A 25,930-nucleotide genomic window follows, 5' to 3' on the forward strand; every position below is an offset into this window, starting at 1 on the left:
TGTTTTATAATCATGATGATGTTTATATATTTGTACAAAAGTTTAGTTGTTAATAAAATATTGATTTAAACTTGAATAATCATTTCAATTTTTTGTCTTGCCTTGAGGGAGTCAAAAAGCGAGACATAGGTATGATGTTTCCGGCGGCGGCGTCAACAATGGATTAGTTTGTGATTAGGTCTAGTTCATGGTGAACCACTAGTGGTAGGTCAATGATATTTGGTATGCAGTTGTATTAGCATTGGCACATCTCATTACCATGGAGATTATTTGGCCCACCCCCTCAGTCAAGGTTTATTGACTTTGAAACTTTGCTTCGTTAACATGTATTAGTTTGTGATTAGGTCTAGTTCATGGTGAACCACTAGTGGTAGGTCGTTGATATTTGGTATGCAGTTGTATTAGCATTGGCACATCTCATTACCATGGAGATTATTTGGCTCTGCCCCTTCAGTCAAGGTCTATTCATTTTGAAACTTTACTTTGTTTACATGTATTAGTTTGTGATTAGGTCAGTTTATGGGGAACCACTAGTGGTAGGTCAATGATATTTGGTATGCAGTTGTATAAGCATTGGCACATCTCATTTCCATTGAGATTATTTGGCCCCGCCCCCTCATTCATGGTCTATTGACTTTGAAACTTTTGCTTCGTTTTCATGTATTAGTTTGTGATTAGGTCAGTTCAAGGGGAACCGTTAGTGGTAGGTCAATAATAATTAGTATGCAGTTGTATACGCATTAGTTCATCTCATTTCCATGGAGAATATTTGGCCTGCCCCCTCAGTCATGGTCTATTGACTTTGAAACTTTGCTTAGTTTACATGTATTAGTTTGTGATTAGATCAGTTTAAGATGAACCGCTAATGTTAAGTCAATGATATTTGGTATGCAAATGTATTTGCATATGCAAGTCTCGTTTCCATGGATTATATAGGCCCACCCCCTCATCATGGTTCATTGATTTTGAAACTTTTACATAGTTTACAAGTCAATGTTTGTGTTTAGGTTTGTTGAAAAGGAACAATTTATGATAAGTCTATGGTATTTGGTATGCAGTTGTATTAGCATTAGCACATCTCATTTCCATGGAGATTGTTTTGCCATGTACCTTCAGTCATGGTTCATTGACTTTGAATATTTGCATAACTTACATGTTAAAGTATTGCTATTTTAATTTCAACATTTGCATTATCAAAAAGGCGAGACATATCTCTGTGTTAACAGTTTATATACAAATGCATAAGGAATTTAAGCGCAAATGACAGACTCAATATGAAATATGAGGAAAACATTATTATCTCGCCTTAACGGAGTCAAAAAGCGAGACATAAGTATGCTGTTTCCGGTGGCGGCAATGGTATTTGGTATGTAGTTGTATTAGCATTGGCACATCTGATTTCCATGTAGATTGTTTAACCCTGAACCTATAGTCGTGGTTCATCGACTTTGAAACGTTTACATAGTTTACAAGTTAATGTTTTTTTTTTTTTTTTTTTTTTTTTAAAAAAGGAGCAACTTATGTCCACCAAACCATATATTATCAATGTCATGTCATATCTAAGCTAAAGGATGTAAATCTCCAAGCTATCGGAATTCTCTACGATAAAACAAACTCTATTTTAATAATTGGTCGTTCTTGTATCATGTTATGAATCTTCCTCATAAATTTGAGAGGGGCCTCGGTGGCCAAGTGGTCTAAGTAGTTACTACTGTAATCACTAGCCAGTCAACACTGAGGTTGTGAGTTCGAACCCCGCTCGTGCAGGTGCACTCGACTCCAATCTTAATTGACTAGGATTGTCAGTTTTCCTATCGAAGGTCGGTGGTTTTCTCCGGGCACTCCGGCTTCCTCCACCAATAAAAACTGGCCGCCACGAAATAGCCCAAAAGCGGTGCTTAAAAGTGGCGTTAAAACACCAAAAATCAAATCAAATCATAAATTTGAGTCAAATGAAAATAAAAAAAATTCTAACATAAAAGAAGAGTACATGTACTAGATACCTTGATTTAATATTTATTCCTTATAATCAAGAGATAAGTAAAAATGCTGACATAATGTACCCATAGTGACTTAACCTAGATAAAGCTGCTGATGCAGTAACATCAGTCCTTTTTATCCATTGTAGGTATATTAGTGTTTATGCAAAACAGAAAATTGCAACTTAAATCTGCTTACCCTTCCGGAGCACATGAGATTACCCACAATTTTTGGCAGTAGCACAGTATTGCGCAATAGCAAGAAATCTTCATTTGAAAATTAATACAAATATTTCAACCCATTTCAATTTTTATACTGATATATTTGTATCACGTTGTCGTCGTCCGAAGACAGTTGGTTTCCGGACAATAACTTTAGTAAATGTAAACAGAAATCTATGAAATTTAAACAAAAGGGTTATAAACACAGAAGGAAGGTTGGTGTTGATTTTCAGGGTTATGGTCCTAACAGTTTAGGAATTCGGGGTCAAAAAGGGGCCCAAATAAGCATTTTTATACGACCGCAAAAAATGTTTTGCATCGTATAATGCTATCATGTTGTCGTCTGCGTTGTCCGAAGACGCATTTAGTTTCCAGACAATAACTTGAGTTTAAGTGAATGGATCTCTATGAAATTGTACCATAAGGTTCAATAGCACAGAAGAAAGGTTGGGATTGATTTTGGGGGTTATGGTACCAACAGTTAAGGAATTAGGGGCCAAAAAGTAGCCAAAAAATAAGCATTTTTGTAACTTCCAGACAATAACTTGTGTTTAAGTGTATGGATCTCTCTAAAATTATACCACAAGTTTCCATACCACAAAGGGATGGTTATGATTGGCTTTTGGGGGTTTTGGCTCAAACCATTTTGGAATTAGGGGCAAAAAGGGGAAAAAACAAGGGTTTCCTGGTTAATAGACAATTTAAAAGCAGTGTAAGGGAGGTAATCCAAAAACAAAATTGTACAATGTTGTACAATGTTGGATTACCTCCCTTCCACTGCTGTTTAATTATCTATTAAAGTCTTTTATGATGTATTTAAATTGGTAATTATGGTTGCAAACTCCATTGGAAATTTGAATTGAGATTATGACCATATCATGAGGGAAAGAATTTTTTTTTTTGGGAAAAGGGGGGGAGGGGGGTAAAAAAGAAATTGTGGAGGCAATTTTTTTTTTCATTTCAGATTTCAGAAATTGAAAAGAAAATTTCTTCAAATATTTTTTTTTGGCAAAAAAATAGGGGGAGGGGGGTAAAATTTTTGTTTTGGGGTGGGGGGTGTGGTTAATATGCAACAGCATAGTGTATTTCACAAAAGGTAAGAAAAAGGGGGGTAATTTTTTTTTTGTTGGGGAAGAGGGAAGGGGGGGGGGGTCAATTCACAACAGCATAGTGTATTGCACAAAGGCAAAAAATTGAATATAAATTTCAATCAAATAACCAATTATGAATATTGTGAATATTGTGTCCATTTTCGTATCCAGCTGCGCTCAGCAAAACATTTTATTCTAGTTTCCAGACAACTTGTGGAACGGTGTATGGATCTCTCTGAAATTATACCACAAGTTTCCATACCACAAAGGGATGGTTATGATTTTCTTTGGGGGTTATGGCTCAAACCATTTAGGAATTAGGGGCCAAAAAGGGGAAAAAACAAGGATATCCTGGTTAATGGACAATAACTTTAGTACAAAACATAATTTAAAGCAGTGTAAGGGAGGTAATTCAAATACATCATGAAAGATTTGTCACCATATTTTAAATTCTATTATAAAATAGATTAAGTTAGCACTATGGTAAATTTAAAAGGGTAATTATGGTTGCAAACTCCATTGGAAATTTGAATTGAGATTATGACCATATCTTGAGGGAAAGAATTTTTTTTGATAAAAGGGGGGGGGGGGGGTGTTAAAAGAAATTGTGGGGGTCAATTTTTTCTCATTTCAGATTTTAAAAAGAAAAATTCTTCAAATATTATTTTTTTTGCCAAAAAAAAGAAAAAAGTAAGGCGGGGGAGTTAATACGCAGCAGCGTAGTGTATTGCTCAAAAGCAAAAAAAGGGGTGGTAATTTTTTTTTTGTGGGGGGGGAGGGGGGTCTATTCGCAACAGCAAAGTGTATTGCTCAAAAGCAAAACATTGAATATAAATTCAAATCATATAACCAATTCTAAGTTCTTTGACTACAGTTATTCTGTGTCAGAAACCTTTTATGTGTCAAATATTTAATTACAATCCAAATTCAGACCTGTATTAAGCGCGAATATTGTGTCCATTTTTGCCCCAACTCTTCAGGGTTGATCCTCTGCGGTCGTATCCAGCTGCGCTCGGCGAAACAATTTATTTAAGCTCTTTCACTACATTTATTTTGTGTCAGAAACCTATATTATGTCAAAAATTTGATCAAAATCAAATCAGTCTCTATTATATTGTAAATTGCTTGAATATCCCTACCATTATTAAATTTGAATGTCTAATACCCTAAGCATATCAATTCCAAATTGCCTTGAGAAGATCGTTTTATAGGGGGAGACATCTGTTTTAGTCCATTTAAACATTGCAATCTGATATATTATTTTAAAGTAATCCATCAAAACATGAAAGTAGCAAAGAAGACATCATATACGATCCAATATCATTATTTCACTTCAAAACTTGCAAAATTGATAGTTGCTCTACATGAAAAAATGTATTGACAAAATATGGCTGTTTTACATCGCTAGTTCACACAAACATATGCATATATGAAAGCTTTAAGGCATGACTGGACCTAGATATATAATAGTTATAATATGCATTTCATGCTTCAGAAAATTAAAACTTTACCTTGGATATTTCTGTTTGGCAGTCTGCAGAATATAGCAAAATAAAAAAAACACTAATGTTCCATTTGATACGGCCCACTCAGCTACAAAAGGTTTAAAATCACCTATTGTTGTTTAGTAACTAGTGTCCATGTTAATTGATAGAGTTCATAACATTTATTATGTGAGGGGAGCCTCTCAAATTTCTTTCCCAACTTAGTTTATTTTGGCACCTTTTGAAGGAAGGGAAAAAAGCAAAATCCTGTTGAATTTTTAGTATTTGAAACGTTAAATGCATTTTAATCTAATCTATATAGGTCCATCTACGCTTTAACATTTTCCGCGTGCACAGGTTTGTCTGTTCTCAGAGTAAAATGTGTGGTGTAAATGCCAAATTTTGCAGATGGGTTATAATTAACCCGAAGATCAATAGCGCCAGGTCAAGGATAATTAAAAACAACAAAAAGTAGATCTCACCTTTTCCTTGTCATACATGTATCATATACATATGGTATAATTTATACCACATTCCATTCGTACTTGAATCAATATTTTTTATGTAACTAAATGAACAACAAACTGAAAAGTGGGTAGATGGCAAAATGTTATAATTTAACAAATCAACTAAACAATTTAGATAATTTGTATGTATCAAAGTCAACATTTTATGTAATTTACTTGGATATAAGTATCAAACTTAAATATAAATTGAAAGGAGATTGGAGTGACAAATTTACTGACGATACGTCCTTTTCAACTTTTTATATGCCTGTTTACGGGACGTATTATGGTATACCGTTGTCCGTCCGTCCGTCGTCAACATGTCGGACAATAATTCAAAAACGCTTAAACCAATTCGCATGAAACTTTGGGGAATTGTTTATATCTATTGACGTGAGCACCCTTTCAATATTTATAAATTTTAGATTTTAAGTTTCAAAGTGTTGGTTTTTTTTTTCATTAAAAAAGGGGGATTTTCCAGTTTTCGGACAATAACTCGAAAACGCTCTCACCAACTTGCAAGACACTTTGGTGAATTGTTTATACTTATTGACATGAGCTCCCTTTCAATTTTCATAAATTTTCGATTTTACGTTTTCGAGTTTTGGGGTTTTATTCATTAAAATAGGGGGATTTTTCTAGTTTTTGGACGATAACTCAAAAATTCTTTCAGCACTTTTCATGAAAATTTGGTGAATTGTTCATAACTTTTGACGTAAGCTCCCTTACATTTTTAATAAGTTTAAGATTTTACGTTCTGATTGTATTCATAATAAAGGGGTGATTTTCCAGTTTTCAGACAATGCTTTGAGCAGTTATCATGAAACTTTGGTGACTAGTTTATATCTTTTAAAATAACCTTCCTTTAGTTTTTCATGAATTTATGATATGAAATTGGTTTGTTATTAAACTTTATTCTTTGAAAAAGTGACGAGCGTATCATGCGCTCATGGCGCAGCTGTTTATTAAATATACAGTCATATACAAATTCCTTTTTTCACTTCCAATAGAAAGCACCCGTGAAAAGACATAACCCGTAAGTTTCCCCTGAATGAACTAACCGATTTCCTTTTTTAACTCACCTGGCCCGAAGGGCCAAGTGAGCTTTTCTCATCACTTGGCGTCCGTCGTCCGTCGTCGTCGTCGTCGTCGTCCGTCGTCGTTAGCTTTTTACAAAAATCTTCTCCTTTGAAACCACTGGGCCAAATTTAACCAAACTTGGCCACAATCATCATTAGGATATCTAGTTTAAAAAATGTGTCCGATGACCCCGCCAACCAACAAAGATGGCCGCCATGGCTAAAAATAGAACATAGGGGTAAAATGTAGATTTTGGCTTATATCTCTGAAACCAAAGCATTTAGAGAAAATCTGACAAAAGGTCAGACTGATTATCAGGTCAAGATCTATCTGCCCTGAAATTTTCAGACAAATCTGACAACCTGTTGTTGGGTTGCTGCCCCTGAATTGGTAATTTTAAGGAAATTTTGCAGTTTTTGGTTATAATCTTGAATATTATTATAGATAGAGATAAACTGTAAACAGCAATAATGTTCAGCAAAGTAAAATCTACAATTAAGTCAACTTGACCAAAATGGTCAGTTGACCCCTTAAGGAGTTATTGCCCTTTATAGTCAATTTTTAACCATTTTTCGTAAATTTTTGTAATCTTTTACAAAAATCTTCTCCTCTGAAACTACTAAGACAAATTTAACCAAACTTGTCCACAATCATCATTAGGGTATCTAGTTTAAAAAAATGTGTCCGATGACCCAGCCCGCGAACCAAGATGGCCGACATGGCTTAAAAATAGTACATAGGGTAAAATGCAGTTTTTGGCTCATATCTCTGAAACCAAAGCATTTAGAGCAAATCTGATATGGGGTATAATTGTTTATCAGGTCAAGATCTATCTGCCCTGAAATTTTCAGACCAATCAGGCAACATGTTGCTGGGTTGCTGCCCCTGAATTGGTAATTTTAAGAAAATTTTGCAGCTTTTGGTTATTATCTTGAATATTATTATAGATAGAGATAAACTGTAAACAGCAATAATGTACAGAAAAGTAAGATCTACAAATAAGTCAACATGACCAAAATGGTCAATTGACCTCTTAAGGAGTTATTGCCCTTTATAGTCAAATTTTACAATTTTCATAAATTTTGTAAATTTTTGTAAACTGTAACTACTGGGCCAAGTTCATTATAGATAGAGATAATGGTAAGCAGCAAGAATGTTCAGTAAAGTAAGATCTACAAACACATCACCATCACCAAAACACAATTTTGTCATGAATCCATCTGTGTCCTTTGTTTAATATGCACATATACCAAGGTGAGCGACACAGGCTCTTTAGAGTCTCTAGTTGGTTTATATCTCTGAAACTAAAGCATTTAGAGCAAATCTGACAGGTGGCAAAAATGTTCATCAGATTTAGATTTATCTGCCCTGAAATTTTCAGACGAATCCCACAACCCGTTGTTGGGTTGCTGCCCCTGAGTTAGTAATTTTACAAAATTTTTGCAGTTTTTGTTATTATCTTAGATATCATTATAATATCTAATATCTAATACTATTAATTATGATTTTAACCTTATTTTACATGATTTCCAAAGCATCAGTAAATACAGGTGAGCGACACAGGCTCTTGAGAGCCTCTAGTTCCAAGTAGCAGTCCTCACGTGAAACTCTTGCTTAGTTGTAGCCGATTATCTCCCTTATTTCAAAAGCAAAGACAAAGAAATCGTATATTTTTGGAATCAGTGAAAAGTAACTGATAAAAATTCAGATGACATTCGAACTGACTATTTTTAACTGAAAGTACCTTAGCATGTCCTTGTTTTAAATGAAAAGATTAATGAACTATGTATATTTTTGAAACCTGTGTCAGATTAATTATATTCTGTCATCGTTTTTGTTCTTGAATGTTTTTTTTTGCAATTAAAAAGTTTTTCATCATCTATATAAAAGTTTATATTTAAGGTTGTGTTGGGTTTCGAAGAAAACATAATCTACCATAACAAAAATACATTATATAAACTAACAATCATATTTCGAATTCGTTTTTAATTTGTTGTATTTCTCGACTCATGAATGCTACACGTATCATTTTCCGATATGCAGATGCTTTTAGACGAATTATATATACATGAAATTCAGATATTTGCTCAAATAACGTATACTTTGCAATAAGCAAGATTATCGCATGTGTTTATTTTATTATAATTATTCTGTAGGAAAAGGAAGAAGTAACAGAGATGAATTATGAAGAAAAAATGATAATTGCATACGAGGCAGTTGTTTCGAAGAGGATGTCCTTTAAGGAAGCATGCACGAAATTCAAGATTCCTGATAGCACACTACGCGATAGAGTTAAAAAGGGAAACCCTACGAAAGGAAGAAGAGGACAAAATGCAACCCTGGATCAAAATCAATCAGAAAAATTGACCAAATGTATAATGATGTTGTTGAAACAGGGATATAATTATACAATTGATGAATTGTGTACGTTATCAAGTCAATATGCTGTAAGCCTTGGCAAGCGTAAGCATGATAAACCAGTCACAAAACATTGGTTGTATTTGTTGTGTGATAATTTTCCAAAGCTTAAAGAATTGAGGGTCAAACTTGCACAAATGGATAGAACTCAAACACGTGATTTGACACGTGTTTCAAGTTTCTTTTCATATTTGTATTCTTGTGTGAACAAACATGACTTATCCGATAGGCCTGGTTCAATTTATAGTTTTAGCTCTACCGAATTGTCTTACTCATGGCCTTATGCAATCAGAGAGGTCCCTTCTCATGAAGAAGCCATCACTTTGTTTATTTGTGCAAATGGCGCTGGCAAAGTTATCCCACCGTGGTATGTTTTTCCCGAGGCAAAATCAAAGGTAGATATAAAACGTCTACAAGAAGATTGTAAACCAGGTTTCGGGTTTCCAGCAGAAGAAAAATTGTTTCCATCAGAGATATTTTTAAAATACCTGAGGACTCATTTCCTTCGGCACACGCTACCACAAGATCAGAAAATTCTTCTCGTTGACGGACATGACATGTATGTATCTGTTGAAATATTGGAATGGGCAGAACAAAACCAAATAACTTTAATTGTTCTTCCTGCAGACGAAAACAAGACCATTCAGCCATTACAAGTTGATTGTTTAAGTGCTTTTGAACGTATGTTTACAGACAATTGTAAAGCTAGCGTGTCAGGTTCGCAGTTGGAAAGATCTGCTTTATGTAAAGCTGTTTCAGATGCATACCAACATGCATTTACATGTGAAGAAATTCAGCGTTCTTTCAGAATGTCCAAAATATTCCCGATTCATACGGAAATGATTTGACAGGATTGCACTTTATATAGACAATATCGAATACAATCGCTTGTAAGATTAAAAACTAAAAGTTGTGAAGACTAGATACATTGAAGAAATATCAGTGTATTTACATAAGAATGATATTTATCTGTTTGGCAAAGGGGGAAAGTATTAAAAGTACACAAAGGTCTGTGATGAATTTAAAAAATATTTAAAGCCAAAACATTATTCCACTTGAACATTAGCATTGGCACATCTCATTTCCATTAAGACTATTGGGTCCTGCCCCCTCAGTCATGGTCGTTTGAATTTGAAACTTTTGCTTATTTTACATGTATTAGTTTGTGATTAGGTTAAGTTATGGGAAACCACTAGTGAGAGGTCAATGATATTTAGTATACATTTGTATAGGCATTGGCATATCTCATTTCCATGAAGATTATTTGTGTCCGCCCCTTAGTCATGGTCTATTGACTTTGAAAATTTTGCTTAGTCAACATGTATTAATTTGTGATAAGGTAGCAGATATATGAACATTTACGGTTCTACATACTGTCGATATTTATCTTTTGGAATTGCATATAAAACTATGTTTTTCTTTGACTGTTTATGGCGACTTTAATTAAATCCATTGAATGTGCACTTATTGATATCTCAGTCTTGTCCAGTATATTAGTACAGGATTTTTTGTTGTTGTTTATTTTGGCTTTAGATTAGCTTTCAGTAACTACGAGTTTTTTGGTATGTGTGTTTTATGTTGATATGTTGAGTCAAGCTTATTAAAACTGATTTTTTTTCAAGTTTTTCTTTATGCTGTAACACCACTCTTCCAGGTTAGTAAATGGAGGGTTAGCGTCCGCATTCATGTTTAACCCTGTCGCATTTAGCATGCGCCTACCCCAAGTCAGTATTCTTTAACTCCACGGTTGACGTTTGTTTCTGTATATATATTTTTTTTTTTTCATTCATTAATTTGAACATAAATCAAGCCGTTACTTTTTCGTTTGAATTGTTTACATTTGTCATGTCGGAACTTATTATAGCTTTCTGTGCGTTATGTGTTTTGCTCATTTTTGTAGATCTATAAGTAAACGAGGACCTATAGTTGTTAATTTCTGCGTTTTTTGTCCGTCTGATGCCGGTGAACTTGTTTCATTGGCAATCATACAGCATTTTTTTATGTTTTACATATTAAGACATGAATGAAGTTTTTTCTATATAGATAGAGACACTATAAAGTATAAAAAATAGAGAATAATCAGTCTATACCTATGCTGAAAATGGACCAAAAGAATAATTGTGTGCTAAAATAAAAGAATAGAGGACAATTGGGGGAAATTTAAAGATTAGAGAAAATTTTCTTTTAACATTAGAAAATATATAAATTAAGAACCCCAATCCAGACCCCCGTTATGACCGGTATAGAAGACTCGGGATTGAAAGATGAAAATTACTGACCTAGTAGTATACTACCTTGGTGAAATTTCAACCCATTGATATATTTACCAGACATATTAAAAAGGTTACCCATTCCAGAGGCACGTCTATGTATACTAGTACCTTCATATAGAAAAAGACCTCATTCCTCCCACGTGGTACGTATTGCAGTATGCTGTACAGTTAACCTTAACAAGGAGCCAACGGTTCACAAAACTGTTGACCTTTGACTGAATATGAAAGATATAAGTGGCATTTACGAAATCAAACCACAAAAAATCAAATTATTTATTAGTGTAAAATCTAAATATTGGATTGTTACCAGAAAATACATTATTGTTTAGGGAGTAACCATTTAACTTCAAGGGGATTATGGGTTTTTTTCTGAGACAGATTTTTTTTAGTTTTTCGACGCTATTAATCAAATATTTGTTTTCAAAATTTAACATAAAGGTATGGGGGAAATCTGCATTCAGAATGTTTTTTTTTTTCATCTGATTGACCAGAATATTTTTTTTCCATCAAATTAAGGATCAGGGGCGTGGTTTAGTAAATAATTCTGACGTAACAATACCTTTCCTTTGTGTAACCCTTTCCATTTTTTTTTTACAATTTCAATCTATTGTCAAAATATAATACCTGTATAACTGAAAATGTATTATTTCTCTAATTTTGTGCTATTTTCACATTTCTCCTCACTAGTGAAAAATTTGTTCTCGGCAAATGATTGGTCAAAATTTAATTACGACGTCAAATTTTCTTGGTTTCTTCTAAATTTTTCTATTGTGACGTCATGATTCTCATTTTACTTCTCATTGTATCATTTTTGTCGAGGTTGCGACAAAAGCAGAAAGCTCGACATAGGGATAGTGATCCGGCGGCGGCGTCGTTAAGCTTCTTAAAAGCTTTATATTTTAGAAGGCGGGAGACCTGGATGCTTCATGCTATGTATAAAGATGCCTTATGTTACGAAGTTTCCGTCTGTCACATGTCCATTGTCCTTGACCTCATTTTCATGGTTCAGTGACTACTTGAAAAAAAAGTTAAGATTTTTTGTAATGTTAATTTCTCTCTTATTATGAGAAATATGATAACTATATTTGATATGTGCGTACCTTGCAAGGTCCTCATGTCCGTCAGACGGTTTTCACTTGACCTCGACCTCATTTCATGGATCAGTGAACAAGGTTATGTTTTGGTAGTCAAGTCCATATCTCAGATACTACAAGCAATAGGTCTATTATATTTGGTGTATGGAAGGATTGTAAGGTGTACATGTCCAACTTGCAGGTGTCATCTGACCTTGACCTCATTTTCATGGTTCAGTGGTTATAGTTACGTTTTTGTGTTTTGGTCGGTTTTTGTCGAGCCTGCGACTTTAGTCGCTGAAAGCTCGACATAGGGATAGTGATCCGGCGGCGGCGTTTAGTAACTTCTTAATAGCTTTATATTTAAGAAGCTGGAAGACCTGTCTGTATAAAGATGCCTTATGTTACGAAGTTTCCGTCTGTCACATGTCTATTGTCCTTGACCTCATTTTCATGGTTCAGTGGCTATTTGAAAAAAAAGTTAAGATTTTTTGTAATGTTAAATTCTCTCTTATTATGAGTAATAGGATAACTATATTTGGTATGTGCGTACCTTGCAAGGTCCTTATGCCCGTCAGTTTTCACTTGACCTCGACCTGATTTCATGGATCAGTGAACAAGGTTAAGTTTTGGTCGTCAAGTCCATATCTCAGATACTATAAGCAATAGGTCTAGTATATTTGTTGTAAGGTGTACATGTCCAACTGGCAGGTGTCATCTGACCTTGACCTCATTTTCATGGTTCAGTGGTTATAGTTGTTTTTGTGTTTTGGTTTGTTTTTCTTATACTGTATGCAATAGGTCTTCTATATTTTGTGTATGGAATGATTGTAAGGTGTACATGTCCAACTGCAGGTGTCATCTGACCTTGACCTAATTTTCATGGTTCAGTGGTCGAAGTTAAGTTTTTTGAGTTTTGGTCGTTTTTTCTAATACTATATGCGATAGGTCAATTATATTTGGTGTATGGAAATATTTTATTATGTACATGTCAGTCTGGCAGGTTTTATTTGATCTTGACCTCATTTTCACGGTTCATTGCTCAGTGTTAAGTTTTTGTGTTTTGGTCTGTTTTTCTTAAACTATAAGCAATAGGTCAACTATATTTGTTGTATGGAAGGATTGTAAGCTGTACATGTCTGCCTGGCATGGTTCATCTGACCTGGACCTCATTTTCATGGTTCATTGGTCAATGTTTAGCTTTCTTGGTTAAGTCTGTTTCTTAGAAACTATAAGCAATAGGTCAACTATATTTAGTGTATTGAATGATTGTAAGGTGTACATGTATTTCTCGTTTGGTTTATATGACCTTGACCTCATTTTTTTGGATCAAGTTAAGTTTATGTGATATTGTAGTAAAGCTTTATATTTATCAACATAATATCCATGGTTAGTAAAGAAGGCGAGACATTTCAGCGTGTGCACGCTTGTTCTTATACTGTATGTAATAGGTCTACTATATTTGGTGTCTGGAATGATTGTAAGGTGTACATGTCCAACTGGCAGGTGTCATTTGATCTTGAACTCATGTTCATGGTTCAGTGGTGAAAGTTAAGTTTTTGAGTTTGGGCTTTTTTTCTAATACTATATGCAATAGGGCAACTATATTTGGTGTATGGAAATATTTTATGATGTACATGTCAGTCTAGCAGGTTTTATATGACCTAGACCTCGTTTTCACGGTCCATTGCTCAGTGTTAAGTTTATGTGTTTTGGTCTGTTTTTCTTAAACTTTAAGCAATAGGTCAACTATATTTGTTGTATGGAAGGACTGTAAGCTGTACATATCTGCCTGGCTTGGTTCATCTGACCTTGACCTCATTGGTCAGTGTTTAGTTTTCTTGGTTAACTCTGTTTCTTAGAAACTATAAGCAAAAGGTCAACTATATTTAGTGTATTGAATGATTGTGAGGTGTACATGTATTTCTCGTTTGGTTTATATGACCTTGACATCATTTTCTTGAATCTGTTAAGTTTATGTCATAGTTGTAGTAAAGTTTTCTAATTAAGACTATCAACATAATATAAATGGTTAGTAAATAAGACGAGACATTTTAGCGTGTGCATCCTTGTTCTTGGTTTACTCTTGTGTTTTTTTTGGCAGTCGTCAGTCAATTTTTCTTTTTTCTGTACGTTTTAAGAAGACAACTGTTATCAGCTTTTCGTGACATTGAATGGTTGCCTTTCGAGAACTTGGCAGAAATCAACAAAATGAAATCGAACTCTTCATGACATTTCTGGAGGTTAACAGATTTAATTAGTGCAGATCTTAACTTTCTCTTCCATTTGCCTGGTATCAAACCTACTAGTAAATGTACCTTCTTAACTGTCAAGTGTTTTCAAAAAAACTATGGTTTAATTTTACTTTGTGCTATATATCGATAAGTTAAGTAAGCCCTTTTCAACTAACTTTTAAAGTTTTTCAGTCTTCATACCACGTTGTGCATGTTCCTGTCCCAAATCAGGAGGCCTTTATTTTGAGCTTGTTGTTTGTTGCTGTATATCATATTTGTTTTTTTTCTTTAATTGATTTGTACATAAATCACGTTACTTTTTCTCGTTTGAATTGTTCTTACTTATATATTCTCTTCATTGAAGACCCAAAATATTTACTGCCGGAGCAGAGTGTGTCACATGCAGACTATAAAAAGCACAGAACTATTACCTGCAAGCTTCAATAGTGTTAATGTCTATTGTATTGGTATGTCTGATCTCTCCGGCTTTCACATTTAATAGTACCATATCATTTTCCACATATATACTTAAAACTTGAAACTATCGTGTCAGTGGTTATAGAAATCTCAGATGTAACCGTACAGTTTGAGAATTTACCCTTCAGGTTGACTTTGCAAGTTTTAGTGCAAATAGCATCACTCATAATTGTTGTACATAAGTTAATCTGCAGAGGAGTTAGATAAATGTCGTAAAACAGATATCATTCTTTTGTCATGTATTACATGCAGTTCTTTTCCAGTGCTCATCAATGTGTGCAGGTGCGTGGTTTTAGTAAGTAATTTTGACGTAACAAGACCTTTGTGTAACCCTTTCCGTTTTTTTTGTTTTTTTTTTTAATTTCAATCTATTGGTCAAAATATAATACCTAAAGAGTATTATTTCTCTAATGTTTGTGCTATTTTCACATTTCTTGGCCGGTGTGAGAAAAATATTTCTCCTCACTAGTGAAAAATTTGTTCTCGGCAAATGATTGGTCGAAATTTAATTATGACGTCAAATTTTCTTGGTTTCTTCTGAATTTTCTCTTGTGACGTTATGAAAAAAGGCGACCATGCCTGAGACGTCACATAAAAAGAACACAACTTTCCAAAAATCTTTGAAAAGGAAGGATAAAAATCAATACTGAAGAATACATGTCAGTCTTGCAATGTTTTAGAGCGATCAGCGTATCCAAGGAAAAGTTTCACTTACATGACCACATGTTTAATACTTCTAATAATATGTATTCTGTGTTTCTATTTTTATGTATAATTCATGTTTTTAATTAAATCAAGTTACTTTCTCACTAATTCAAATAATTATGACGTGTTGAAAGGCTTTTTTTGCTTTGACGCCTTCCCGGGCGCCTTCCTACGACACAAAAAGTAGCTTTTCATTATTTCAAGACGTAAGAATTATTTTCTCACCAGAAATAATGCTGGGAATTGCAATAAATGTTTATATAAATAAATCTGCTGTTAACGGGATATAGTGAAGTACCTGTATTCTAATGATTTTCAGTCTTCGTCCCCTTAACACCTGTCTCATATTATGTATATGTCATGTACATGATTTTTGAAATAAAATATGCTTAAAAACATGCTAAAAATTAATTACATGTAACGTACGTTGTACTTCTATTATGCTGTTTTCTTTTGGGTTTATTTTTACGTCTGAATGATTCTATGAATATTACTCCATTGCTTTTAGCGCTGTTAACACACAACAAAGACGTAGTAAAGATACTTCTTGACAATTCTGCCGATTGTAACTTAGGTCTATACGGCACTCAGACAATAAAAGATGAAATAAGGAATAAAAACTTAGAATGGACAATGAAGATCTGGAGAAAGCTTGGTCATTCTGGTTTGCTGAGCAATTTCCAACTTCATCTGTTGTTGGATATGTAAAACAAGCAGGAGACCAAGCCTTATACAGTATAGGTAGGGTAGCTCCACTACATGTCATGTATTTCGAAAATGACATTGGTAAGATAGCACTTCTTTTAGACAAAAATGCCAAAATCAACATACGTATGGAAGATGGCTCGACACCTCTGTCTATTGCCTGTCAGATGGGTTATGTTGGTGTTGATACGTCACTTCTTGAGCACGGCGCATACATAGATATCAACAGAAATGATGGAAAAAGTCCTTTAATGATTGGGAGATAAAATAACCATTCTGAAATAGTTTGTTTGTTAGAAGATCCCCAATGGAAGACGAAGAAAAGAAAAAGAAGAAAGATAAGAAAAAAATGTATGTTTCATAGTAATCTGTAATGCAATTTGTCTAATATTCGAATATCTTAGAAGACGAAAATGTACACAAGAATTGCCAAACAAATTTAAGCATTTCAATATACTAAGGATGTGTATATGTGTATATAACGATAAAATGTCCTCTTGATATCATTTTGACATTATTTTGTTATGTTTCATTCATATTAGCATTGAATTTGTTTATATTCAATTTTGACAAATACATAAATTAACTCTCAAAGAATAATTAGAGGAGCGAATTCTTGAAGATTTACAGAAATTTTATGGTGGCCACACAGATTTTTTTTGAAATAATACCAAAGATAAAATTAGTATCATAAGATTTATGAAAGTTGGTGGGGTTAGTGTAGTCTTTAGTTTTCTATGTTTTTTTTTTGTACACTTTTGTTTGTTTTTTTTTTTTGTCTCTTTTCTGGTTTTTCCATGGCGTTGTCAGTTTATTTCCGATTAATTTTTTTCTCTTTTATTTTAACATTGTTGACGTCCTCAGGCATAATCGCCTTTGTTCAAGCATATTCAGATGGAAGCAAGACAATTTGACGTCTAAATTTAGTTTTGGCTACTGAAGAACAATGACAAAGCGAACCAAACGTTGATTATACAACAAAAAATCAACCGGCTGGGGAATGTATAAATCGGCAATGAATGATAGAAATCGTTGTCTATGTTTAACTGTCAAATTTCTAAAATATTTTACAAAAGACACACACATAAAAGATGCAACCAACAACATGATGTTTTTTTTTATAATTTATTGTCTATGTTGTCTGTCAAAAACAAAAACAAACAAAAGTGAAATAGGACCAAAAGTACCATAGGAATCAAATTTTAAGTTTTGAGATTAATGTTAATTCAGAATGATGGTAAAGCCTTTTGGTATTTTGAGTCCTCAATGCTCATTAACTTCGTACTTTATTTTTGAATTCGTGTGTCACTAATGAGACTTTTGTAGACGTAATGCGCGTCTGGCGTACAAAAATGTAAGTAGTGCATCTTTGGTGGAAACTTTTTAATATACGTCTTGTTCCAAATAGCAGGGTTAGGATGGCATGTTAAACACTTATCGCAAATCCAAGTAAAGGATTCAAGTAGGACAAACTGAAAGATATATGTTTTTTTATGCACGCCTTGTAGTTCTAAAAGTATCTGTATTATGTAATGTTGTACGGCTTCTTCCATTCTGGTAAAGACTTACATTTACATTTCATCATCTTTTATAAACAGAATGTCAGATTTCACACATTTAATTGACATCAACATTAATTACATGGGATGTGATGTAGATGTCCGTGAGAAAGCAACTCAACGACACCAAACCCAAAACGGACATAAAAGTGACCATACGTTCGAAAACAATAGACCAACGTCTACACAAATTGTCAAGCACTAAATACATTTAGCCTAATAAAAACATTATATTTAACAAAGACTGTTAAATTAAGGCTACAATAGTTTACCGATGTACAAATCTCCTAGTAAATGGATTACGTATATACAAATCAAGGTAACAAAAAACAAAACAAAAAACGCTGGGAGAATCGAATGAACTCCAAAGTGAACAAGGCTGGGTGGGTTGACAAGGTAAAAGTCTTTTTTTACGAATGCATCACCCGCGAATGCAAATTCAGTCATAATGTCATTATTGGGAATGGGACACAATCGGTAGAAAAACAGATCAGGCAACTATATGTAAACTGATGTACACCACAAAACATGTCGATAATAGGTTGAGACACCGACACATCGTATCGGTCAACTTATTCTTAATGGTTGACCGTAAAATTGATGTAGTGTCGTTTTAGTTCTTATTTCTTCGAGCAGTTTTTTTATACAGAGCACACCATGTAAACGAAGTTCGTGTATCATTAGCACTAATGTAACATAATAATTAAGATATGTAATTGAAAAGCGCTGGAGTAGCGGATATATTACTGCTGAGAAATAGGAAGTTGACAATTGGAAAGTTGTAATCATCACGTTGGTCATATATTCTGTTTTGAAGAAATCCATCTATGTCAATAGCGAGGATAAGCTCACGATATGAAGCTACTCTACCATCAATACTATATTCTCTGAATAAAAAATAAATCATTCAGATAACATATAACTGAATACAACGACCGGTGGAACAGACACATATTTGGGGGTCGGGTTTAAGTAGTTTTTGCCTCGTTTCCACGAAATCGCGCAGACAGGTAGGTAGGTTGTTTCCGGCAGCATGGCGTCGTCACAATGTAGTATATTATGATTAGGTCAATTAATGGGGAACCACTAGTGCATGGTGGGTAGATGATATTTGGAATGGAGATTATATTATCATTTGCACGTCTAATTCTTATGTAGATACTGTTGTCCCCCTTTTTCTTACGATTTGTTGATCAACATATTAATCATCGAAACAATGGCCATTAAAAAAAAAAAAAAAAAAAAAAAAACATAAAACAGACGGAAAGCTCGAACAACAACAGTATAACTATCGACTTCTTCGTGTTACTTCTACCGTAGTTCAGTAATTTGAAGAAAAGAAAATAAGATCAACTTACTTATCCATGACTGGAAATTCAAATTTTCGATATGATGAAATGTATTGGCATTTTAACTTTAAGATTTGCATTATGCTTTTAAAATTACATATAGGCGAGACATATTTATGTGACACCTGTTATTAAATCTAAATCGCCCTTCCCCCTAATCCTCAATAATTGAAATAAGACAAGATTTAAATAAATAACACGTACAACACTTAATTATTATAAGAAAATAAGCACTTTGCATGAATAAAAAAGCTCGGGTACATTCAGTCCATCAGCAGAGGTTTCGACTCAGTTGAACCAATTTTACTCAATCAGGTGCGCATTACGAAAAATGTCTCTTTAGTGATGCTAGAAGTGTGATTTGATAAGACTAACACATAATTCAACAAAGAAACGTGGAAGAGCTGATCAAACAGTAAAAACCCCAGCGTATTGTCAACCCAGGACAGATATACAAAGCTTAATATTGGGGAAATGTTTTCATGAATATAAAATAATGATTTCGAACAACAAATTTCAAATTAATAGATATACGCATGTCATGACAGTATCGAAGTACTGAGATTCTGGATTGGGAAACACTCGCGGACTAAGAGTTTACATGCAGAAGTATCTATCCAGCATTAGTAATTACACTAAATAGTACCAGTGTTACTCAAACAGATGTGCATTTCGACAATTAATGTCTCTTCAGTCATGCTCGAGGCAAAGATATTTCAAAGTTCAAAACCTCATAGAAATTTTGAAGAGCTGAAACTATTGTCAACACGAACAAGAAATCAGAGCTTTTCATGAAAAAGATCCATTCCTCCTTTATGATCCAAAATTTCGGAAGCATACAGTAATCGCTTTGACTTCCATCCGTAAGTAGGAAATAAATTGTTTTCGGATTTGACTTGAATATCCTTCCTTCATTGGTATGAATCTTATACAGAAGGAAGATATAGGAAAGGAAAGGAAGCCTATTGGTCTTTTCCGACCTAATTTCATTGGACCGAATACTAACTGAAGTTTATTACTATGATAAAGTAATTTTAATATCTTTTCTATATCGAAGATATATTTGCTGTGAGTTCTAGTCTACTCCCTGTAGGATAAAGTTAAAAATTACCATTAAATCTATGGCTTGCATCAACTTGTTCATAATTAATTTCTAGAAAAAATATGTTTCATTTTTATAATTCTCAACCCTAACATTTTTTTTTTGTCGGCTACGTTTTACCGTCAAATCCACAGTTGACATGTCGTAACTATGGAGTGAGTTGCCGTGTTGGCTTGCTGAAATCACAAATGTGAGAAATCTGCAACATACAAAAATATAAAACAACACCAACATCAAAACTCCATTTTAATGTACACGTTATTAAATAACGTTCAGCTTGAGAGTTTTCATTCGTATAACGTCATGTTTTGATATGACATTGATGTTAACTATATACAACACTGGGTCGATGCCACTGCTGGTGGACGTTTCTTCCCCGAGGGTATCACCAACCCAGTAGTCAGCACTTCGGTCTTGACATGAATATCACTTATATGGTCATTTTTTATAAATTTCCTGTTACAAAACTTTAAATTTTTCGAAAAATTAAGGATTTTCTTATCCCAGGAATAGATTACCTTAGCCGTATTTGGCACAAATTTTTGTAATTTTGGGTACTCAATGCTCTTCAACTTTGTACTTGTTTGGCTTTATAACTATTTTGATCTGAGCGTCACTGATGAGTCTTATGTAGACGAAACGCGCGTCTAGCGTATTAAATTATAATCCTTGTACCTTTGATAACTATCAAGAGCTTTCATGGAATTTCGCAGAATTTTAAATTATTTTGATTTTATGCATTTTTCAGAGCTCCAATGAACATGATGAATTGATTAAATGTGTTATGCTTTAGAATACGAATAGTGGTTCTGTGTTTTTTCAATTTCAATTGTAGCACAGCGACATTGACATTTGTATTTGCACCTAGGTTACAATACATGTGGATTTACGGGGAAGTTTGATTGTAACAGTCATTAAGATAAACATCTTTGGGAGGAGTGGGGTTTCAATTTTCCATGGTACAAGCTTAAGGTCAAAATACAATGGCTAAGTTAAAATCTTATAACATATTTTCCATCAGAGATTACTCATATCAAATACTTATTGGAGCATGAAAGTTATTTAAGGATATAGCTTTTCAAACTACTTCATATGATTATAATGCTCAAATACGTATTTTGTATAAATAAAATCAGATGGAAAAGTTTTTGCCCCTTACAATGGAAAACTGACCCCCTCTATACCCCCTCATATTTTAAAATTACCATAGCTATTCAAACAATATTCATATATTTACATATGAACAATATAATTATTGTGTTAAAGTTTCTGTTCTACATTTTCCTCATTCTTGGAAAGTCAAACACAATCATTTGAAAAATATTCCTTCTGAATGATCTCATCAACCCCACATACTTCATTTGTACATGGTTAAAAAAATCAGGTAAATCTCTTCTTTCTTTGAATTAAGGGTCATATGACTAAAAAAGTTATCTAGGAACTCTTCCAAAAATGCAGAAGTTATATCACGGTATAGCATGTGATTATGTGATTTTATAAGCGTATGATAACAAATATCTTCTGACATGTATGAAAGCTTTTCGGAACACAGTTTCTTGTTTATTAACTGTTTGATACAGACTGAAAGGCTATCGCCCTAGATGCACATTTGGAAAGAGTAAATAAAGCTTATTCATAACCTTAAAACGAACTTACCTGCCAGCTTATGAATGGTGTTGATGGGTTCACAAAGATTGTACCTTCCACAACTAATAACTGTATTTCAACCTTGGATCCCTGGAACATTAAGTCATCGCTCTGCCACCTGAACCTGATTGGAACCACACCGCTTCAGCACTTATCTGAAGGAAATAATTTTATTCGGATACACTCTGGCAATCTAAAAGTAGAACACAGCGAAATCTGAGCTACTTCTGTAGTCGAAGTACGGCATTTTCATGTTGACGTCACGTACAATCGCACCTATAGAGGGGTGCTTCGAATAACGGAGGGATTTTCGTTCATACACACATACATGCTAAATATAGATATTGCTTTATATTGATTTTCCGAATTGTGATATAAACGCAAATAAACATGGGAGTTTATCCATATGTTATCAATACATGAGAATTTTGATTGATTGATTGGTGATTGCTTTACGCCGCATCAGCTCAAAAAAGCTATATCGCGGCGAGGAGGATTTTCAAGCGAAACTTAAGGGGTAATCGTCTAAATTCAATTTGTGTTTTATTCTTTAAGGGTACTGGAAAGAAGTCAATGGTAAAGGGCTTCAGCTTACGTGAAAGCAATCTTATCCCCCACTAAAAAAATAAATAAACACAATATTGGCTTTTTTAATTGTTCCTGAATGTTTAAAGTAACCGTAGACTGAAATAGCTCACAATTTGTTTCAAACAATCCATCATGAGGTACCAAAAGAACAGAATTTCAATGTAGGTACATGATTTAAAAGAAAGAGAATAAATATTGGCACTTTTAATTTTTGCTGACAAAAGTTTCTGTAACAATAGACTTATATAGCTAACAAGTTTTACTTGACCATTCTGAATTGGTCTGAATTTTACTCGATATTACAAGACTCTAGTCTGAACCATACTAAACAACACTCGACCAAAGGATATTAAGGTCTGATTCATACTCGACCCAAGTCTGAACTATAGTCGACCATATCTGATTAAAACTTGACCAAGTCTGAACCGTACTCAACCAATTCTGAACCATACTCGACCAAGATAATAATCCTCGATCTATTCTTAATCTATCTCTCTTATTTTTTTTTCTATTTGGAGTCTATGTGTTACAAGATTTGTTCCCCTTGGCAAGAAATTTGACCAAAATATTAGAAAGTAAATTGTTAGATAAGAAAAATCCATGTAAAAATAAGTAGTTTATTGCTGAATAAATTATAGTTATACATTCAAGATCAATAAAGAAAATGTTTATTGGTCAAGTAAGGTTCAAATTTGGTCGAGTATGGTTCAGACCTTAATATCCTTTGGTCGAGTGTTGTTAAGGAATTGAAAACAGGTCTGTAATGTGTTAGGACTGTTTCAGTATGGTCGAGTAGGAGTTCAGACTTTTCAGTATGCATGGTCAAGACAAAGGTCAAGTACAAGTTCAGACTGTTTAGTATGGTTCAGACTACAATCGATTAATATGATGTAAAATTCAGACCAATTCACAATGGTAGAGTAAAAATCAGTACAGTCGAGTACAAAAAAGTGCCCATTTCAAACTGTTACTGGTTTAATTGTGGTCGTTTTCAAATAACTGGATCAGGGTGTCCATTATTAGGTGAATTGAATGCCAAGTCACGACCCCAATTTTACAGCTCGTTGAACATGGATTTAAAATAATGCAAGGGGCGCAAAACTAAATACATCAAGGATGAATTGAATGGTCAACTTTGGTTCTACTTGACCATGTAGATTCAGAGAAGAATGTTAGTCAAATTTAACAGACAACATAAGCCAAGTGATGAGAAAAGGTCACATGGCCCTTTGGGCCATTTGAGATAAATAGTGATATTTTAGGCCAGATGTGCTAAAAAGTTATATTTCTATAAAATCATTTACCTTCAACAAGAAAAATTTGAGTATAATGGTACTATGGTCAACATACAACAGTAAGAATTCTATTAAAGTTTACAACGACGGACACAAACAAGGACAGAAACAACAACAGACACTCTAAGTGATGAGAATGACCTATTAGGCCAGCTTATCTTAAAATTAGTAGATATAGGAAGATGTGGTATGAGTGCCAATGAGACAACTCTCCATCCAAGCAACAATTTATAAAAGTAAACCATTATAGGTCAAGGTACGGCCTTCAACACGGAGCATTGGCTCACACCGAACGGCAAGCTATAAAGGGCCTCAAAAATTACTAGTGTAAAACCATTCAAACGGGAAAACCAACGGTCTAATCTATATAAAAACGAGAAACGAGAAACACGTATGAACTACATAAACAGACGACAACTACTGCACATCAGATTCCTGACTTAGGACAGGTGCAAACATTTGCAGCGGGATTAAACGTTTTAATGGTACCAAACCTTCTCCCTTTTCTGAAACAATAGTATAACATCACAACATAGAAAGACTCACTATAAAATATCAATTGGAAGGCTTAACTCAATCAAAAAACGTAAATTAACACACAAAGAACGAATAAATTTGATCTGTGATACCTGAATGCAAATACATAGTTAATAAAAATTATAAGGGATAAATAATTAAGGTCAAAAGTAAATAAACAGGTTTAAACAAAGTTAAAGTATGATACCACTGTGAAATGTTAAACAATATTTAGAAAATGATCACTTTTGAAAAAACCTGCGTCATATTATACACAGGTAAATGAAAATAATTTTGAAAATCTTCCGTTTAGGAATACCAAGAAATTGCTTTAATATCGATAAAACTAATTTAACACTTGGTACATATGGGGTGAATATCAACAATAAAACTATACAATAAGTGCTAGATAAAACTTCCTGTACAGGTGCAAGAACAGTATTTACGGAGAAATGAAATAATTTTGATGTTCATAGTACGAAGAAGTGAAAATTTGTAGTAATACCAAATAATCAAAGCTGGTATATAGACAAGATCCATGTTAACATTAAATAACAAAAAAGCATTACAAATAGTATCAACAGGCCAATTTAAAAAGAAAGTACGATTTGAGAGTACTCGCAGTTACTGACAGCTAGTTAAAAGCCAAAACAATTAATAATAAAACATCATGCATCAGAGACTGAAATCAACTAAAACACATCTCAGGGATTTAGTATTTTAACGTCATGAACAGTCAAAGAAGACATGACTTGTGCAATGCCAAAAATAAATGTATCGACAGGTAGTAGGATAGTTAGGAGTGACTTCTTTATAGATAAAAATGAACGTGTGTGTGTCTCTATACATCCCGTTTGGAAAGAAAATACAAATTTAGTTATGTTTTAATTTGCTAGTGACAAAATCGATATTAGTGCCAATGTAAACTATATTTAGAGATCTAATTACAACATTGGTACGATAACCCTTACTAATAAGTTTGTTTAAAGGTTCGATGAGTTTACACGGATCACATAGTGATTTCCGCGCTTAAAGTACAATATTACCGTAAAATTTAGGAAGTGAAATACCATTTTTAATAAGTTTTCTACAGGTACAGCCAAATTTACTAATCAAATCTTTGTATCTATGAAAGAATTTGGTTAAAGTAATTTATGGTAACGAAATCCCTGACTTAATAATTTACCAGTGATGCATTGATTACGTTCGTTAAAATCTATGACATCACTACACACACGGGCATACCGAACGAGTTGGGATATATAAACACCGTATGATGGAGCCAAAGGCACATCGCCGTCTAAAAAAGGAAAATTAACAATAGGGACTGAAAAATCGTCTCTTTTGTCGTAAATTTTAGTATGGAGTTTCCCTTTAGAAATTGAAATGTCTAAATCTAGAAAAGGACAACTGCTGCTGTTTATGTTAGATTTAGTTAAAGTAAGTTCTTTTGGGTAAATTTCGAGAGTATATTTAGAGAACTCTGGATTATTTAACGAAAAAATACCATCCAGATAACGGTAGATATTGTTGAATGTATCAACCAAATGTATTAATGATGTGTCTTTACTGAGTTTGGTCATAAACTGAGATTCATAGCAATACAGGAATAAATCTGCTATTAAAG

General features: G+C 33.7%; 3 protein-coding genes and 1 long non-coding RNA gene across 4 annotated transcripts in view; 2 read left to right on the top strand and 2 right to left on the bottom strand.

Moving 5' to 3' along the window:
- Positions 1-25,930, bottom strand: part of LOC127712220 (beta-glucuronidase-like) — a 988,629-nt gene that overhangs the window by 936,575 nt on the left and 26,124 nt on the right. The window lies entirely within an intron of this gene.
- Positions 1-25,930, top strand: part of LOC127712224 (ornithine decarboxylase-like) — a 787,891-nt gene that overhangs the window by 708,327 nt on the left and 53,634 nt on the right. The window lies entirely within an intron of this gene.
- The window catches only part of LOC127712221 (uncharacterized), a 209,635-nt gene that overhangs the window by 125,835 nt on the left and 57,870 nt on the right, over positions 1-25,930 (bottom strand). The gene's annotated exons all lie outside the window — the stretch shown is intronic.
- LOC127712243 (uncharacterized) lies at positions 11,996-14,692 on the top strand. The gene is made up of 2 exons (XR_007987004.1): positions 11,996-12,273; positions 13,075-14,692. It is a non-coding gene; the product is annotated as an uncharacterized LOC127712243 (long non-coding RNA).

Source organism: Mytilus californianus, unplaced genomic scaffold, assembly GCF_021869535.1.
Source record: "Mytilus californianus isolate M0D057914Y unplaced genomic scaffold, xbMytCali1.0.p SCAF_8, whole genome shotgun sequence".
NCBI classification, from domain to species: domain Eukaryota; kingdom Metazoa; phylum Mollusca; class Bivalvia; order Mytilida; family Mytilidae; genus Mytilus; species Mytilus californianus.